The 19,045-nt window shown below is 41.6% G+C and overlaps 2 long non-coding RNA genes across 2 annotated transcripts; one reads left to right on the plus strand and one right to left on the minus strand.

Moving 5' to 3' along the window:
• Positions 1-246: 246 nt before the first annotated feature.
• LOC309525533 lies at positions 247-4,466 on the minus strand. The gene is made up of 2 exons (XR_014216390.1): positions 4,150-4,466; positions 247-398 (listed from the first exon to the last, which is right to left on the minus strand). It is a non-coding gene; the product is annotated as an uncharacterized lncRNA (long non-coding RNA).
• LOC309525478 lies at positions 4,456-18,712 on the plus strand. Its single transcript, XR_014216329.1, has 3 exons — positions 4,456-4,492; positions 17,890-17,997; positions 18,574-18,712. It is a non-coding gene; the product is annotated as an uncharacterized lncRNA (long non-coding RNA).
• Positions 18,713-19,045: the final 333 nt, after the last annotated feature.

The following is a 19,045-nucleotide window of genomic DNA, read 5'->3' on the forward strand; positions in this document are numbered from 1 at the left end:
GACAGGCAACTAGTCCCACCCCACAGCAATTGGTTTCCAGAGTTACTCAGGTGCCTAATTTTAGTTGCCTCTTTCACTTTCCTTCCAAACAGCGATGACTCTTTGGTGCAAGCCGAGCAATAACAGGCTTCCTCCTTTTAGTAATTTGTTTTATTTGTTAAATATTTGCCACTACATGCCTGGCTGTCTTGCTGCCATAAATGATTTCAGTATTCATTTAGCTCAATTTGTCTATCTCCATCTCCCTTTTCTGTTTTTTTGGATCTTCTACTGGCTAGACTGAAATTTCACCGTCTTCCAGCAGATCATTGGGAGTGTCTCAGGCTTGTGTTTGAATTGCTCTCACACCTGATCACTCAAAGTTCTCTTCCATGTCGGAACAGAGGTGGTTACGGACCCTGAATAATAAAATGGAATTTGTCAGCTTAAATAAAAGATGCCATTCTCCATTTTTCACATTAGTGGGCCTCCCCATCTTCCCTGAGGAAGTATTTGTTCGGTATAAGAATCTCAGTGGAGAATGAACGAAGGAGTAAACAAGAGCACAATCCCATCAGATAGTTTTAATGGCATGATGCAGCCCAAGTATGCATGTTTATATTACTGCTGAGTCTAAAGATTTTAAGTGATTTTTTTTTCAATCTTCAGAGTTAAGGGCTGGTGGGGGAAAGGTTGCACACAAATGTCCCCATTCAATACTTTTTTCCTGTTGCTGCTGCTGCCATCACTTTGATATTCAGGCAGGAGGAGTCCCACTCTCAGGTAAGGCTATGTAAAAAAACCTCTGAATCATCAGTAATAATAGGAAGAAATGTGATGGTGCAGTGTAGCCACCACAATTTTAGTTAAGCAAAATTTGTGGGATAAGCTTTAACAGGTAAGAGGGGATATATCATTTGCAATTTATCCCTCTAGGAGCTTATGGGGGGGCTGAAAAGAGTTTAAAATCCCACTCTTGACAACAAAATTAAATTCATAGGAATTATGCTGTAAAACCTTGTTATGAGCAAGTCCAATAAAGGCTGAATGACTGAATGAGCAAGTCCAGCTAGAAGTAAGCTGGCTCTCCCTTTCTTACCCTGCTTAACAAAGAATCAAGCAACTGCTTGGGAATTAAGTTTACAATTATATTTACAAACTTTAGGACATGCATTGGCTCACAGCAACAGTAGCAGTAAAAACTACGCAGGCAAAATACTTATGTTTACAGTGTAACCAGCATCAGGCCTCTGCGTGAGCTGGAGCAAGCAGAGGCATGTCTACATCCAACTCTGTTCAAAGGAAGATGGGGTGGGGGACAGGAAGCACTATGCCCCTTCCTCTCCTGAGAGGAGGGGAAATGACATCATACAGATCCTCCTCAACTAGTTGTATTTCTATGGTCTGAGAATCTGTCTAACATCAATACAACTCTGGGACTTCTCATAATAACAATAATATGCATTTGTTAGGTTTGGCTCCTAATCTCTCACAAAATTAGAGTAAGACAATGCTGCCTTCCCACATTTTTATAAATAGTGATTTTTTAAATGGAAACCAAAGGCATTGGGGACCCTAGTTACAGTTGTCACTGTCCCTAGTGCCAATGACCCTAAGGGCCAAACTGCACAGGATGTCCTGTTTCGGCTCTGCTTTGACTTGGAACCTATGGTTTCTTTGCAGGAGGAGCAAGAATAGATCTAAAACCAAAGCTGCGTTACAATTTTTTTGAGAAGTGAGTAAACTGAGAGGTGGCTGTTCTGCATATATGTCCAGGATCTGCAAATTAGGTCAGTTTTCTTTAAAATGTGGCCTGAACAAATTTCTCCTCCATCCCTAAACAGTCAGTGAACCAGAGAATGTTTTTCCCCCCTTAAGTCTAATGACATGTCCATTCTGTCCTACTTCCAATTTGCTCCCATCCTCACAGTATAGCTTGAAAAACACTTTGTAAAAGATCTTGCCGCATTTGTGTAAGACAATTTGTTAGCATTCTCTGGGCTGTTTCTCAGCTTTCCCAGCTATAAATTTTGCTCAGAGTGATGCTCCAGCCTCTTGTCATCTTCCCTAGTTTTCTTATTTAAACATGATATATTTCTTTATTCATTCACTCAGCACACAGCTAGTTTCTTATCATGTAACATAATTCCCATTGATCCATCTTTTCCCCCATCTCAGGGATGCTGGTGAATTTATCATCCATTTGCCTGGAGTGGAACCCTGCATTTGACTTACGTGCCACTCTCAGAGAGATGAACTTAGCTGACTTTTTCCCTTTTCACTTGAAAAAGCTGGAGTTTATCCTGCCTTTCATCTCTTTCCTTCTTTCAGTTTAGCCCGTACTGGTACTTCTCCTTGACTTCTTTTATCGTCTGGAATCAAGCTTTACCAGACATTGAAGGGAGATGTATTGCAGCAATATAGTTTGTGGCATGTCTTTTGAAAAGCAGTATAAACTACAGTCTTTAAAATATGTGCAGCATCTATACTGAAACTGTACACATGATGTTAAGGCTATCAGCTAAGGATTTGTTACGTAATCACCAGAGCTATTACTGCTGCTACTAGAATCCTTGTTCTCTGTGTAGTACAACCAAGGGGCACCTATCTAATGTCACTGAATTGGTGTCCGCAAAGCAAAACACTGGACGGAAAGCAAATCCCTTTGGGTTGTTCCCATCAAAATCAACAGGTCTAGTTTGCTGACGATAAAAAATTGTTCAGGGCCATTAAAACAAAAAGGGATTGTGAAGAACTCCAAAAGGACCTTTCCAAAGTGAATGTAAGGGTGGAACAATGCAAACCAGTGCAAAGTGATGCAGGTTGAGGCAAAAAAATAAGGCAGTATGCTTTTGAATACCAGTTGGTGGAAAACACAGAAAGAGAGAGTGCTCTTGTGCTAAAGTCCTGCTTGCAGGTTTCCTACAGGTATCTAGTTGGCCACTGTGAGAGCAGGATGATAGACTAGGTGGACCATTGCCCTGATGGAGCAGGCTCATATTATGCGCTTATATTTAGCACAAAATCTTCTAATATGCGCTAGACACCTCTCTAATGTGTACTAGCTCCCAATCAATCAACAAGAAAACATTCTAGTGCCCCCCCATACATTTACCACCACTTTTTGCACTAGTGGTAAACTCCAGATAGTCTTCAAGGGCTCCCCATATAGAGCACATTAAAATAGTTCAGCCTGGTATTTACCAGAGCTTGGGTGGCACTGGCCAGATTCCCTCTGTCAAGCAAAGGTATGCCAGCCTGGGTAAAAATGATTATGTTTGTCAATTTTATTAAGGTTGCAAGGTGGGTAAGGATGACCTTTCCTTGAATGTATTAACACTATTTCCCACAAGCATGAGGTAGGTTTTCCTGTTCATAGTTGCAGATAGTCTCCCCCTGCTGAAGGAAAAGCAGAGCCAAAAGTTACCATCAACTTGGTCCGAAGTTCAAATAATTTTGTTTCGATGTCTTTCAGGAGAATAGGATGGGGTGTACATCCTCTCCATTTTTCAGCTGACTGGCCTGTGTTTGTAAGCAGACAATTTCCCAGGTTGATGAGAGGTTAGGCTGTACCTTAAGAAAGTGAGGTGCATTATGTTTCCATTTGGGATGTCTGTTTGCTCACATCTCATTATGAGCTAACACAAGGAGGTTACTTTATTGCTCAGGTTGTTCAACCGCTGTGCCTTTGTTAGGGAATCATTCTGCAAAGAAACAACTAAAAGGTTTCTAGAAGGTTCCAGAGTTGTTTTTTCCCCCCTTTAAATTTTGGAATGGCACTTTGACCTTTATTAGTGTCAGATGGAAGTGCTAATAAAAAGAAGACCAATTGGCTTCATGTTTGTAGACGCCTGAGAGCAGATGTCTGACAGAAGAGTGCTTCCTGTGAAGGACTGTAGGACTGTTGCTGTGATTTACAACGTGCTGGAGATAAGACTTTTGTTTGATAGTGTACTGTTTATGATAACAGTCGAAATATTTCTTTTGCAATCTTAATGCTTGTTCCCAGTCTGGGAATAAAATCTTTTGACCAAGACTTCACAGTTTGGTGAGTCATCTTTAAAATAACTTGGCCATTGTTCACCACTTCCGAGAGAGAGAGAGAGAGAGAGAGAGAGAGAGAGAGAGAGAGAGAAGAAAGCTATGCTAAAACAGTTTGAGAGGTTTTACCTAACCACCAGTTTCTGGTGCAGCAAAAGTGTGTGGACGGTAACCTCTAATAGTTTCTTTAGAAGTATTTGCATATTGGTTTAAAAGGTGAAGCTACTGTCTTTTCAAGGCTCATGATGGATTATAGAAGTTGCATATGAATCAATATAGCAGCTATATTATGTTCTACAGCCAAATATTTGTGGGGTGTAAAGGTGCAGTCAAGTGCAACATTCTGACAGAGGACTAACGGCCTCCATGTTCTAACCGGTTGCTGTGACAACCAGTTTGTCGGTTGTTGGTAGTTTTTTGAAAGATAGCTGCTCAGTTGCAGTCACCTCTGGACCAACTTCCCTCTGGTATAGTTTATTTGCTTATTATGTAATCTAAGCCTGCCTTCAGGTACAGTTCTGTAAACCTGAATGAATCTGAGAGTAAAATAGTTTTATATTAACATGAATCAGATTCTTGTGTGTATTCTTTAAGAGGGATTCAAAGGGATTTTTAACAAGGAAGGCATCTTTATTAGTAGAACTCAGACGAGTCAGCAACAAGCTGATTGCTGCATAAACTTGTTTAACTCTGCTAACATAAACCTTCTCACAATATTCTTTGGGTTTTAATCCTCCAAAATAGTTAGGGAACAGCAGCTCTGGACCTATTCAGCAGTCTTTCAGAATCACTGACAAATAACAGCCTTATTGCTGTGCTGAAACTCGCCCTCCAGTTTCTCAAAACTTTCCATGTTTTAGAAGAGAGGTGCACAAACCCAATATTTTTCTTAAAGTTTTTCATTACCGTAAAGAAGGGGATTGAAGGAGATTAATTTCATCAAGACACATGCAACATACATGTTTCATCAAATAAGAGTGGTAAAAGTTAAAGAATAATACCAAAGACACATTGCATCCAGTTGTAAACACATTTATGCCAAGGGAAGGTATAATAAGAGAACCAGCTTCCACAAACATATACATCATGGCGGATGAATAAAATATATCACAAGTAAAGGTACAATATCCAATTAAATAAGACAAAGTATTACAGTGGTACCTCGGGATGCGAATGGGATCCGTTCCAGAGCCCCGTTCGTATCCCGAAGCGAAAGTAACCCGTGTCTGCACGTCTGCTCATGCGCGGATGATGTTTTGGCAGTTCTGTGCATGGGTGTGACGTCATTTTGATGGTCTGTGCATGCGCGCGCGGCGAAACCCGAAACAATGTGCTCCGTTACTTCCGGGTCGCCACGGAGCGCAACCCGAATTTGCCTAACCCAAAGCGTATTCATCCCAAGGTATGACCAGTACGTTTCCGAGCACAATTCAAAGTGTTGGTGCTGACCTTTAAAGCCCTAAACGGCCTCGGTCCAGTATACCTGAAGGAGCGTCTCCACCCCCATCATTCTGCCCGGACGCTGAGGTCCAGCGCCGAGGGCCTTCTGGCGGTTCCCTCATTGCGAGAAGCAAAGCTACAGGGAACCAGGCAGAGGGCCTTCTCGGTAGTGGCGCCCGCCCTGTGGAACGCCCTTCCAGCAGATGTCAAAGCGATAAACAACTACCTGACATTCAGGAGACATCTTAAGGCAGCCCTGTTCAGGGAAGTTTTTAACGTGTGATATTTTACTGTATTTTTGGTTTTTATGGAAGCCGCCCAGAGTGGCTGGGGAGGCCTAGCCAGATGGGCGGGGTATAAATAATAAATTATTATTATTATTATTATTATGTACTAGGATTATATTTAGCCTAGAATATCCTTCCTTAAGTGAGGGATGCGGGTGGCGCTGTGGGTAAAACCTCAGCACCTAGGACTTGCCGATCGCATGATCGGCGGTTCGAATCCCCGCAGTGGGGTGTGCTCCCGTTGTTCCGTCCCAGTGCCTGCCAACCTAGCAGTTAGAAAGCACCCCCCGGTGCAAGTAGATAAATAGGGACCGCTTACCAGCGGGAAGGTAAACGGCATTCCGTGTGCTGCACTGGCACGCCAGATGCAGCTTGTCACACTGGCCACGTGACCCGGAAGTGCCTGCGGACAATGCTGGCTCCCAGCCTATAGAGTGAGATGAGCGCACAACCCTAGAGTCTGTCAAGACTGGCCCGTATGGGCAGGGGTACCTTTACCTTTACCCTTCCTTAAAGACACTGATGCGGTGGAGTGGGGTTCAGTCACACTCTATGCTTCCTTGAAAGATTCCATCAATGGTGTCTCCAATAAATTTTACACATCACTTGGGAAGACAGGCAAACTAATACCAGTGTACTGGAAGAAGCAAAGATGATTCTTCAACATCAACTTCATTGGACTGGTCATGTTGTGCGGATGCCTGATGATCGTCTTCCAAAGCAGCTACTCTATTCCGAACTTAAAAATGGAAAGTGTAATGCTGGTGGTCCACAAAAAAGGTTGAAAGACTGTCTCAAGGCAAATCTAAAAAAAATGTAGTATAAACACTAACAATTGGGAAACACTTGCCTGCGATCGCTCCAATTGGAGAACAGCCTTTAGCAAAGTTGTCATGGGCTTTGAAGATACTCTAACTCAGGACGCAAGGGAGAAACATGCTAAGAGGAGGGCACACTTGGCAAATCAACGCCATGATTAACTTCCACCTGGAAACTAATGTCTCCATTGTGGAAGGATGTGTGGATTCAGAATTGGCCTCTACAGTCACTTACAGACTCATTGTTAAAACTGTGTTTATGGAAGACAATCTTACTTGGCTACCAAGTAAGTGATCACCAAAGAAGAAGAAAACAAAACCTTTTTTATGAAAAACATTTACTGTAGTTTTCTCGGTATAGTTCTGTTGCCCTTCTGAATGACAAGCATCAAAGGCTCACAGACTTTGCTCTGTAAAAACTTAAACATCAGGGTGCACTATGGAGACGGCAGTCTGGAAAAACAGAGTATTATAGCCAGACAGAGCATTTGAGCTCAGGGCTTGCTTGGGGCTTTGGAACTGTATCCTAGTTGGACACTGGCAATCTTTTCTGTGCTCTTTGCAGAGGAATTTTGTTGTTGGCATCCGTCTATCTCAAAAGACAATGGAGTGTGCTTCCAACCACTCTGTCAGCAGCACCAAAGTGACATCCCTGGGGCACAAGCCTGGACAGAGACAAAGTAGGTGTTGAACAGTTCCTTTTTCTCTTGCTCGCCCAATTAAAAGCAAGCATAACAATTATGGCAAGTAAAGCAACAATTAAAATGATCAGGGCAGGAGGTTCTAGTCAACAGATCAGGGGAATGTGCCTCTGTTTGGCCCGTGGAATGCCAATACAGATGCGACTTCTTACATTACAGCAGGGAGAACATTCCACTACAGTGGTACGAAAAGAAAAAGATGCTGCCTCTTTGTTACTAGTAAATGAGTTTAGGATTTCAACTTTAAACCTGTTCTTAAGTACAGTCATACCTCTTGTTATGTTCGGTTCAGGTTTCGTCTTTTCAGGTTGTGTCCTGTGGCAACCCGAAAGTACCGGAAAGGGTTAGTTCCGGGATTTGCCACTCGTGCATGCACAGATGCGCAAAAGGGCATCATGCACAGAAGCGGCGAATTGTGACTCGTGCGTGTTCAGATGCAGGTTGCGTTCCTTTCAGGTTGCGAACGGTGCTTCGGAACGGATCCTGTTCACAACCAGAGGTACCACTATACGTTGAAATAACTCTGGTTTAATGGATCATCATAGTACTCTAAATATTTCTGATCCCATAGTAGATCTAGCAATGGGCCATTTACTTGGTTGTTTTGTGCATTGTGTGTGTGTGTGTGTGTGTGTGTGTGTGTTTTTAAAAGCTGCAATGAGCCAGAGGTTCTTGGTGTCGTGTGTCCCCCCCCATGGGGTTAAAAAATGTGTGAATTTTGTAACTTTTCCCGCTTGCTTTTATTAATGTTTATTTCTAGTTGTAATGCTGAGATAGAGCCCACAGTCCATTTTCTTATAAAGTATATACAGTGTACACCAACCCACATATGTTTATTACATATTACTACTATGTTTATTACATATTACCACATATGTTTATTATATATTACTAGCTATGTTTTGCATATAACCATACACACAGTTCTGGCGGCCGAGGAATAAACTATCCCTTTGTTTAGGCTGACAACAGGAAGATCATATTGTTAGATGATATAAAATTTAAATGAAATAGCAGTTGGCTGGGCCAAATTTTCATATAAATTAATATTGTTATTGTATTTTAATAAAGCCACAGTGCTTTTGGAATTATGTCTACATCAATCACTTAGCACAATTATTGACTTATGCATCATCTGGCTCCTTCTGTTGACGTAGTTGTTGTAAATTTCATGAACACAATATATCAAAGAGCCGTAAAATTTCACTGTCAACTCTTGCTAAACTTTCCTCGACTGTATTGTTGGAAGAACCCCCCATAGTCAATGACATTGTAATATGCCACTGTGTAATTAAAATGTTGACATATGCAAAGATTTGTAAAGAAGATAAGAGTGTGTGTGTGCGCACAGTAGTTTAAAGGAGAGAAGCAGATGGCTTTCTATCGGAATATATATGGAAGGTGCCAAAAGATAACAGGCAGATGGTTTACGCATGAAGGACAGACAGGGAGAACTATTATCAGCTAAAGAAAAATGCGAACAATTCCTCTTAAAGTCAATGCAATTTTAAGAATGGTAATTTTGACAATAATTTTTGTGACTGGGTCCTTATAATCAGTGCAAATATGCTGCCTAGAAATCATATACAGATAGGAAGTTTCACGTTGTTGTGGTCATCCATGTACAGGGGTAGTCAAAAAGATTCCCTCCGGACATTTGGGGTTCAGGTTCCCATCAGTCTCAACCAGCAGCATGGTCTGGGGTCAGGGATGATGGGAGTTGTGCACAGTATCCGAAGGGCAGCATGATGGATACCTATGGTATATTATAGCAGCTATACTGCCAGTGACATTTCTGTCCTACCAAAAATGTAAGAGAAAGGTGATTAAGAATTAATTAATTAATGCTCATATGGGGAATCAAGACTTTTAGCTCTTTCATTCGAAACTACTGATAAAACCACTGAGGCATTATGAGCCTTTAATAGAGCTACAGATATGCTCTTGTATGTGGCCCACAGTGAAGCCATATGAACCTGATGTATGTGAAATAAAATTATGTATTCTGTCTTTCTATTATGCCTTTCTTCTCCATGGTGATCTCCTGATATCACTTTCTCCATTCCTGCTTTCGATTTTATTATTTCTCCTCTTGCCAAGGCATCTGATAGCCACGCTGATTAGGACAACCCATTAGAGTCATTTTCTGGAAATGTACCTCCAAGCTGTAGCTACAACAGAGTTGGGCTTTGAAGTCTTCCTACTGAGATGCTGCTTCAATGAGTCATGAGTTTTCATAACTCCAGCTCCACAGGCATAGTCTTGTGTGTGAGAAATGCTTTGAGTTTCTTCGCAGTGGTTTGAGAAAATATATTTCAGGCATATAAGGACAGTATAGTTCTGGCCAGACCCTCATAGTTCAGGGATCATTCCATTAAGATAACTCTGATTCTCCCACCTATGCCCAAAACATCAACCTTCTTCCTTAAAACTCAGTACCACACACCCTTCCTTAGATACCAACACAGAGTTCTATGCAGTCCAAAGAGTTCATGAATCTGAGATCACCCCCGTTTGGATCAGATTCACCTGGAGCAATCTGAGGCTGTCAAAGGTAGGGGGTTGTCTGGTGGCAAGAAGTGAGGGGATGACAGGCGCAGGCAGATTGTGTGTGTCTCCTCCTTGCCCCCTCCTAACTGCATATTTACTCAGGGTTTAATTACGGTCAGGTGGGAAAAGAGGCACATTCATTCACTCCCCCCCCCCCACCGCCCAACTACATGGCTGTGCAAGGCCCCTAAAACCAGCCAGGGGGCCAAATCCAGGTCAAGTTTCCTCCAAATCATCTACTCCAAACTGCCAGACTGGGCCTTAAATCGGATTGTGTGGGTCTGTGCACAGCCCTCTTCTCAGCTCTGCTGAGATCACCTGGTGTGATACTAACCAGGGTGAAACTTGCACAAGCAGAACAATTTCTGCCTGCACAGAAAGTCGCCTAAATTTCCCTCTTCTCCCCTTCTCATGCCCTCTGAACCCTCCAGAACAGATTTTGGGGGAGGTGCAGAGAATGCATTGGGGCAGGAGAGGGAAGGGACACTCTGTTGCATGAGCAGAAGCTGTTTTGCTCCTGCAGAGACTTAGTTGCTGCCCTGAGCTCCTTTGGAAAGGAAGGTCAGGATACACATTTAATAAATAAAGTCAGTAATACATACCTGTATTTGCCCCGCAGTAATTACCTGCATTAATAGTAGGAAAAGGAAGGAGGAGGGCTTCTAGCAGAACATTCTTTTATTGGTACACTCAGTTATTCATTTCCCTCATTAAAGATGCTGATATCCATTTGGCCTGTTGTGAAGGCCAAGGGGCACATGTTTGAGCATATCAAGTAGAGTGGGGTGGGGTCAGGTGATTTAAGTCGCCTAAATTTCTGTTTATTCTGTTGTATTTTTTTGTTAGCTATGTTTTAGATTTATACATGTTCTTACAATTTTATATTTTGTTTGCACTTTTCAGCTGCTTGCTCCAAAGATGCAAAAAGTAGGGTTCATAGAATCATAGAGTTGGAAGAGACCACAAGGGCCATCGAGTCCAACCCCCTGCCAAGCAGGAAACACCATCAGAGCACTCCTGACATATGGTTGTCAAGCCTCTGCTTAAAGACCTCCAAAGAAGGAGACTCCACCACACTCCTTGGCAGCAAATTCCACTGTCAAACAGCTCTTACTGTCAGGAGGTTCTTCCTAATGTTTAGGTGGAATCTTCTTTCTTGTAGTTTGGATCCATTGCTCCGTGTCCGCTTCTCTGGAGCAGCAGAAAACACCCTTTCTCCATCCTCTATGTGACATCCTTTTATATATTTGAACATTGCTATCATATAGGGTTGGAACAGAGGAGGAAGAAGGTCCCTCTTGACTGACTGTATAAAAGCCCGGGGTAGACTGGTCTCACTTCTTCCCTAAGTATAACTGTGTAGTAGTGGGCAAAATAGTTGTCTTTCTTGACTTCCCTGTTTTATAGTCTGTCTCCGACACTGACAGAGCTCTACTAATACTTTAATTCCTATCTTGAATCATGTTTGATTTCCTGGATGCCATATTTGTTTAAAACAATGCTCTTCTTATTTTCTTCACCATCTGTGTGGCTTCTCCTTGTCTGAATGTAAATGAGATATTCAAATGCCATCCAGATGTCTGGATCCATATCGGTATTAACATATTATGCAAATTCTTTATGGACAATATGAGGTGTTGGGTTGTTGTTTTCTCCCGTAGCAAAAGAGTAAATCAGAGGCTGACAAGAAAGAGAAACAGAACGTGCACAGAAACAGCCACATCATCATCATCACCATCATAAAAAAGAGAGTGTCTGCAGTTGTTTATCTTGAGGGGTTACGGAATTTCCCTGCGAAGAGGTTTTCAGAAGAAGTTGGCTATGGATGGATGAATCCATCAATTCCCAGTCCAATCAATTGTACATGCCTTCATTCATAAGTCCATCCCATCCCATATCAGTGTTGACCTATTACTTCTTTAAAATGAAGAAAACCTGAACAAATATCCTTAAAATATCCACAAAAATAAGCATTAATAGATATTTCATCAGTGTATGCATTTCTAACCATAGTTTCCCCTTATTTATTTATTTTTTACGCATTTTGGTAGTTATGAGCAATATTTCAAAATTCAGAGTCTTGCAAAAATTGACGAATACTTACGTTGTGATCCATGCATTAGTCCAGCAGGCACAAGTTCACTCAGAAATGTAGACTGAATAAAATTATTTTCCATCACTAGATCAGGCAGTTGAAAAGCATGCTATAGGTATGTGACATTCTCATATGGTGAAAGGCACTAGACTAGATTTCCCACAGTGTAAATTACAATGGTCTGATCCCCATGTTTGTATTAAGAGGAGCTTCAGAGAATTTATTAAAAAAAGGTTTAAGTTCCTTCAATTTGGGACCCTTCAGTTTGTTAATAAGATCACTGGCCTAACTACTTAAAATTTACCCCTCTTTGGGTAATGGAATTAGATCAAAGCAGAGACCCACATCTTACAACTCATTTTCCACAAAATATACTGATGACTACCAGCCTGGATAGCCTGGTGGCCTTCAGTGTATTTTGAATATACCCTTGATAAAAGAGCAAACAAATTTGTGGAAAATAATGCTACTAGTCATGGTGGCTATGTACTACCTCCAGTATAGGAAGTAGTATGTTTCTGAATACCAGTTGTTGAGGAAAACAAATGGGGAAAGTGTTGTTGCACTCATGTGTTGCTTGTGGGCTTCCCATAGGCATCTAGTTGGCCCCTGTGGCATGCTGGTCTAGATGGGTCTTTAGTCTAGGCCAATAGTTCTATTCTTATGTTCTACGTCTTCCTCTACCTGTGAGGAGAGAACAAGTAATTCCCCTTGAAACTCTTAATAAAAGGATTGTTTAGATCTTCCCAACCCCCTTCTGAAGGATCCAGCTTGCTGATAAATGAATCAATGCGGGCGTTTTGTTTAAAAGCACATTGCTCATAGAACCTTTTTGTGCCCGAGTCACTTATAGGGGAATCAATATTTGGTGTGCAGTAAGCAGCACTTTTATGATAGCTTGAGTGACACTCTTCAGAGATAAGTGAAAATGAGCAGCTATTGCTTCCAAACACTCCTTTTGACAGACTCACTCTGGCACTACCCACATGACCTCTTCCAACTTTGACGAGAAAACAAACATTTATTACGGAGCCACATCAGCAGCTTTTGAGCAAACTCACAATTTCTTTTCCATCTGTAATATAATGCCCTTAAATTAAATAATACAGAAGGTCGCTTGGAGGACTTTCACAACTGGCTAGTGGCAGTCCGCCCTCTCCCAAACAAAAAGTAAGGATATGTTCTAGATGGGAGAACATATGGTTTTTTGAGTTCTCTTTCTTGACTCATAAACTCAACTGTGTATTTGCATGCCCAGGTGAGGTGAATGCTGCACTGGTATGGTACATGCACAATGAAGAAATCACAATACATCATTCTTGGCTCAAAACAGGCCACAATTTTATTGGTTGCAGATATGAGTGAGCTTTGGCCTAGGCATTGGGTGATTTCTGAATTGGTCAGCCAGCCTGCAATTGGTTAAATCCACAGGCAGGCATATTTAAATTCTCTCAGCCAGTGGCAGAGGTAAATGTCTCTCACCAGCTATTGAGAATTATGAAAAAGAACTTAACACCAGCAAAGAGCGATGTGGCACAGCAACTACTGCCCACAGTCAGGGCAGCAGAATTTATGAGCACAGGTGATTACAAGGCCTTGTGATTTTTCAGTGCACATTAGTTTTAACTGGTTCATGATGCCACTCCTTTACTTTAAATATAGAGTTGAGCTGAAATTTCTCAATGTTTTTCTGAGGAAAACTCTAAGATTTTTCTTTTCGTCACTTTGGAAGAAAAAGCCACCTTACCAACTATTCTCCAAAAACTCTTCTTCAACTTTTTGTTGCTGCAGCCACACAACAATGCCCCTGACACACAAAAAGGCCTCACTAGGTCTAGAGGGTTGTGAAGGATGCCAAATGGTACCAGGTGCTAACACAGTTGCTGCAGTGTCAGGAACCTTAGGAAGGAAGAAACTGTGCTACTGCAGGTGCTCATGGTAAGCCCCACCCTGAGAACTGCTAAAGGATATTGAAATGATCTCACCCCTTAAGTTCTCTGCCTACAAACAGACTGGAGAATGTTTAGAAGCTATCTGTGCACAGCTCTAATTTAGGTAGTTAGTATAGAGAGTTTTATCCAACTAAATCATTTTATGCATAAAATAACTTCTGTGGGCACAACAGACTTTCCCCTTCCTCTTCTCCCCCTGACCCCCCCACCTCCAAATCTGTTGTGGAGGCTTGGAAGAGCAGATATGATGAGGCTGGGAAAAGAGTAGGAAGTTCCACTGGACTCGTGGAAGTCATTCCCTGCACACTGTTATTAGCCGGATTCAGCACTTACAGATCCAAATGTATTGAACGAACAGCAAAGCGTGTTCTCCTTCATGGAGAGCACGTGTTGTGGTGGGGGCCAACAAGACACTCCAAAATTGTGGGGCGGGCTAATTGATCGTTGGCCACTGTTGTGATTGGGCTTCCCCTGTTGTTGGGAAGAAGTTAATGTTGCCATATTGTGATTGACAGCCAGAAATGTTAAAACTCCCTGCACGAAAAGTAGAGCTTCCTCTTTTCGCTCTGTGCATCGGATTGCCCGCCCCCCCCCCCTTATATTTGGGGCTGTTCGCGTTGACCTTGCTATGCCTGTCATGGGGTCGTCTGCCCGTCACTATCCCCAAAATGTATTCCCCTTTTCTGACGTTCGCAGGCTTGCGAAATGTCAGTCTGTCCCCACCGGGGGCAGATAGTCACAACCAATGCCTAAGCAACCACTCCCATTTTTTGTATTTTAATAAAGTTGTGGCCAAAATTATGCCAAAAACCTTAAACAAAAATTCTGTGTGATGTGTGAGTTATTTGGGGTGGCTTGGGGACCTCTACACGCAAATATTTTGCTCACTATCACCAAATGGTTTTGCTTGTCCTCTAGTGAAGAGGGAGAGAGGGAGGGAGAGAGAAATTGTGTGGGTACATTTTCTAGCTGCACTTATGTCCAAATTGCCAGGAGGAACAATAGAATAGTAAAAAGGCATTTTAAAGCAAAACAAAACAGAAAAACCTTCCGTGGTGGTATAAAAACTTTGAGTTGATGCATCTAAAGTTAATTTAATTTGGGCCATATGGTACATTAACTAGAATGAGGCCTCGGTGCACAAAGGCATTTCTAAACCAGTAGTCGTCTACTCACAGTTGACAGGAAAACAAATTTCAAGAAAAGGACAGCACTACTGGGAATGGAGGGGGAGGAGGGTGCGTGGAGTTTTTAGTGGAGGTTAGTAAAGGTTCCGCGTACAGAATTCAACATGATGGAGAAGTTGCTGCAAACAGGAAAGGGAACCAGAGTGTGCTTGCAAAGGCGTGAACAGAGATCTAAGCTGAGCACAATCAGTTTAATCAATGGGAAAAGAGTTCATAGGGTTTGCCCTGGGTACATTGCAAAGCACAGTGGGACCATTTACAAGTAAATCTACAAAGTAAATGGGCCAGCAAAGTTTGTTTCTAAATTAGCATGAAATGTCTTCAGTGGAACCTGAAATAGAATAACTGTTAACTGCAGTTTCCTTTTCAGACACGGAACTTGATGCCAGTTTGAGCAAACATGGAGCAACTGTTGCTTCTTTAGGTTTCCTGGCAAAAGCAGACAATTAGAAAAACAGAAAAATCTTTGAGCTTTTTTTAACACATGCCCCAAAGTTGTTGTGCTTTTTCACAAAAACACACACACACAGCCCCCCCCCTGAGATTTTTTAATCGACTTGCCTAAGATCCAGGACAAAGCGCCGCCCTTTGGAAATTCCCCCTGGATGTCAATTCCGCCTTTGGAATCCCAATAATGTCCAGGAAAATACAGACGTATGGCAGCCCTACACAATCTGAACACAAAACTGTTCTTCAAACTTTGCATTGCTCATCTCTATGTGAAGCCTTAATGCTCACAATTACTTTTAACATGAGAGAATCACTTTGAAGCCACCTTCTCATTCATCTATATTTATAGCATAGTAAAAATTTCTGTTAACCTAATCTTTTTCCCTCCCAAAGAGATCAGATCTTTGCCACATACCCCAAACTTTTTCAATCAGAAGCAGTCGGGGTGGGGGTGGGGGTGGGGAATGAACTCCTCATGGTACAGATGGAAGACAAGCAACTCTGTTCTTATAAAACCCATATTTTTGAAGCGCCATTTTTGGAGACTATTCTGAATTGCTTCTTGGGGATTCAAGTGTTCCATTACAACTGCTATGCTCCCCTGTAGTTTGTCAACTGGCTGCCTTGCTTTGTAGATCAGTTTTGTCTTGGTGTCATTGACTTGGGCCATGTGTGTGGATGGGTTGGGAGGGTTCTCTGATTTCTTATCACTTAGATGTGTTTCTCTATCTTGTGTTTTATTATTCTAATTGATATTAGCAGCTGAGGTCAAACCTTTTAATATCTGTCTTTAGCAAATGTAGGGAAGCAGCTGTTCAGGAATAAAAAATAACTACAAGGGCTGAGGTTTGTTTCATTAATATGCTTGCTTGGTAGACTCAGGGCTGTCAGATAATAATATAGCAAAGATAGCCTTAAACATTTGTATCTTTCATACACGCTATCGGATTTGTCATGTACAACAAACAAAGAATCATGTTCTTATCTCGAGCTGGGAATCATCAATCATAAATCACTGTCCAAATATAATGCCATCTCTCACATACGCAGCTGAACTTGATATTACTTTTCTCCCAGCAAGAAGGTGGCCTGTTGTTTTTTTTACCACCCAGGTCAGTTAGGGAGAGTTTCCTTTATGAATTTATCTCCTCTTTGTCCAGATGGAGAGAGTTCAGGACTAGCCATCACAAAACATATTATCTAATCCAAAATGGTTGACATGACAGTAATTCTTCATTTGTATATGAAGCAGTTTCCATAGTTTATTTATCAATGTACTGTAACAGTTCTGAGTTAAAAATGCTGAATGTGTTTTTTCATAGGCGAGAGAGCTTTGGAAGAGAGATTCTTTACTCTCATGTAGCAGAGTTAGTACAGTGGTGATTGTTCCAAGGACATTAAAACTTGGTTAGATGGTTCCACCCCACCCCACCCCCAGAAAAAGCCTAGAATAAAACCTAGCTTTGCAAACAAGCGAAGATTTCACAGTTTCAGGAGTTACAGCAAACAAGTCTCCATCCATTAGCAAAAAGAAGAGGAAAAGGTTCCAAATGACTATAAAAAGAAAAGCATTTGGCTTCCTTACAAAAGAACCATGCAGTCTTTGTGTTAGCTAAGATGCAAGTGGTAAAAATCTCCCTTTAGATAAATTTTATTCACATGGTTTCCCTTCAGATGGGAGCTGTTCCACATGGCTCTTTTCTTCGAAGAAACAGCAGAGAAAGAGGGGGGGGGAAGGAAAGTGAAGGCTTCTGGGAGCCTGCTAAGTTCCACTCACTGGCAACTTGAGCTGCGGGCTCAGGTTAACCCTTTCATGAATGCAAGTGTGAGTCAGTAACTGTACTTTACAACATTTTTTACCGTCAGTAATATACACTGTGGTCTTACAAAGCTCACTAGTCCCCATGGAAAGTAGTTATTGTACTGGTGCAGAAGGACATTGTGCAGGGTCACTCCTTATACCCCTCTCCCCAAGCTCCATACCAAATATGGATTATCGGAAAACATGGTTATTTCATATTAAGAACATAAGAATGTAAGAGGAGCATGCTGGATCAGGCCAATGGCCCATCTCGCCCAACATCCTGCTCTCACAGTGGCTGACCAGAAGCCTGTGGGAAACCAGCAAGCAGGATAATAATACTCTTCCCTTCTCTAAGTTTCCAGCAACTAGCATCCAGAAGTATTGTTGTCTCCAAATGTGGAGGCTGAGCATAGCCTTGATAACTGTAGGTATTACTACTACTGCTGCTGCTACTCCTGCTACTGCAAATAATAATAATAATAATAATAATAATAATAATAATAATAATAACAACAACAACAACAACAACAACAACAACAACAACAACAACAACAACAAACTTTTATTTGTATCTCCCTGGCTGAGACCAGGCTCAGGGCGGCTAACATCAAATAGCAAATATTCAGTGCAACGCTGTATAAGTTTGGTTCTGTCAGTTCTTCAGCAGCTGTTTCAGGCATGTGTGAGTGTGTGGTAAGTGAATCCTAGCAATGATAGTAAATTCATATCTGAAAAGGGGTGTGAGAGATGGCAAAGGTACCAAACCACATTAGGCAATCCTATTAGGCAATGTTGTTGTTGAGAAAATGATTTGAAAATTGAAAATAATGCCCTTTTGACAGGAAAGTGAATAAAAAGCACTATTTAACATTATTAAGATTAGTCAAACGCAGGTCACTTTAGGCTGAAGCTACCATTTCTGGCATTTGGTCGATTGAATTTATATCCTTTTCTTCCTCCTCAAGAAGCCCAGAGCGGAAAACAGATAATATAATTTAAAACCAAAAAGAAAGCAAATTCTAAAACAGTTCAGAACATTCTAAAACCAACACACACACACACACACACACACACACACACACACACATAGACACACACACAAACAAACTATAGTGTAAAACATTCTAAAAGCAATTACAATCAAACACAAACTTGCATCCAATGATCTCAAGCTTGTCAGGTACAATATTCTTCAATACTGTATTACCCATGTGGGAACTGTCCTTGGGGGACTACTGTGTTTTTCACCAAGTCTCTGTTTTTCTACAGGAAGCTACAGCATCAATGGGACAGACCAGAAGTGTTTTCTGTCCAGAAAACTGATTAAACAGTGGCCAATCACAATTTCCAAGGGCATGGGTTGAATATAACAAAGTCGTTGCATGAGCTGAACAAGGTTCTGTTTGCACATCCCTGGCTCTTCTTTGTCTTTGTGTCCCCTAACTCTCTCTCCCCCCCCCATACACTCTTGGTGGTTGGGGGTACACCCAAAGCAGATTTCAGAGGATGCAGGTTGGAGGAAGGGGAGGGAATATTCTGTGACTTTCACCTGCAGAATGACTTCATTGAACGCAACCCCATTTCTGTAACTAATATGACATTAAAGGGGGGGTATAAAAAGCTTATTTAGCTTATTTACCAAGAATACTTGTTCTGCCTAGAGGAAACATGGGCCAGCTTAACTTAACACCAAATCAATCATTAATGCTGTCTTGCAAGTCCTCCACACACCACTTTAAAT

The sequence above is a fragment of the Podarcis vaucheri genome (genome assembly GCF_965113315.1).
Source record: "Podarcis vaucheri genome assembly, chromosome: 2".
Taxonomy (NCBI): Eukaryota; Metazoa; Chordata; class Lepidosauria; order Squamata; family Lacertidae; genus Podarcis; species Podarcis vaucheri.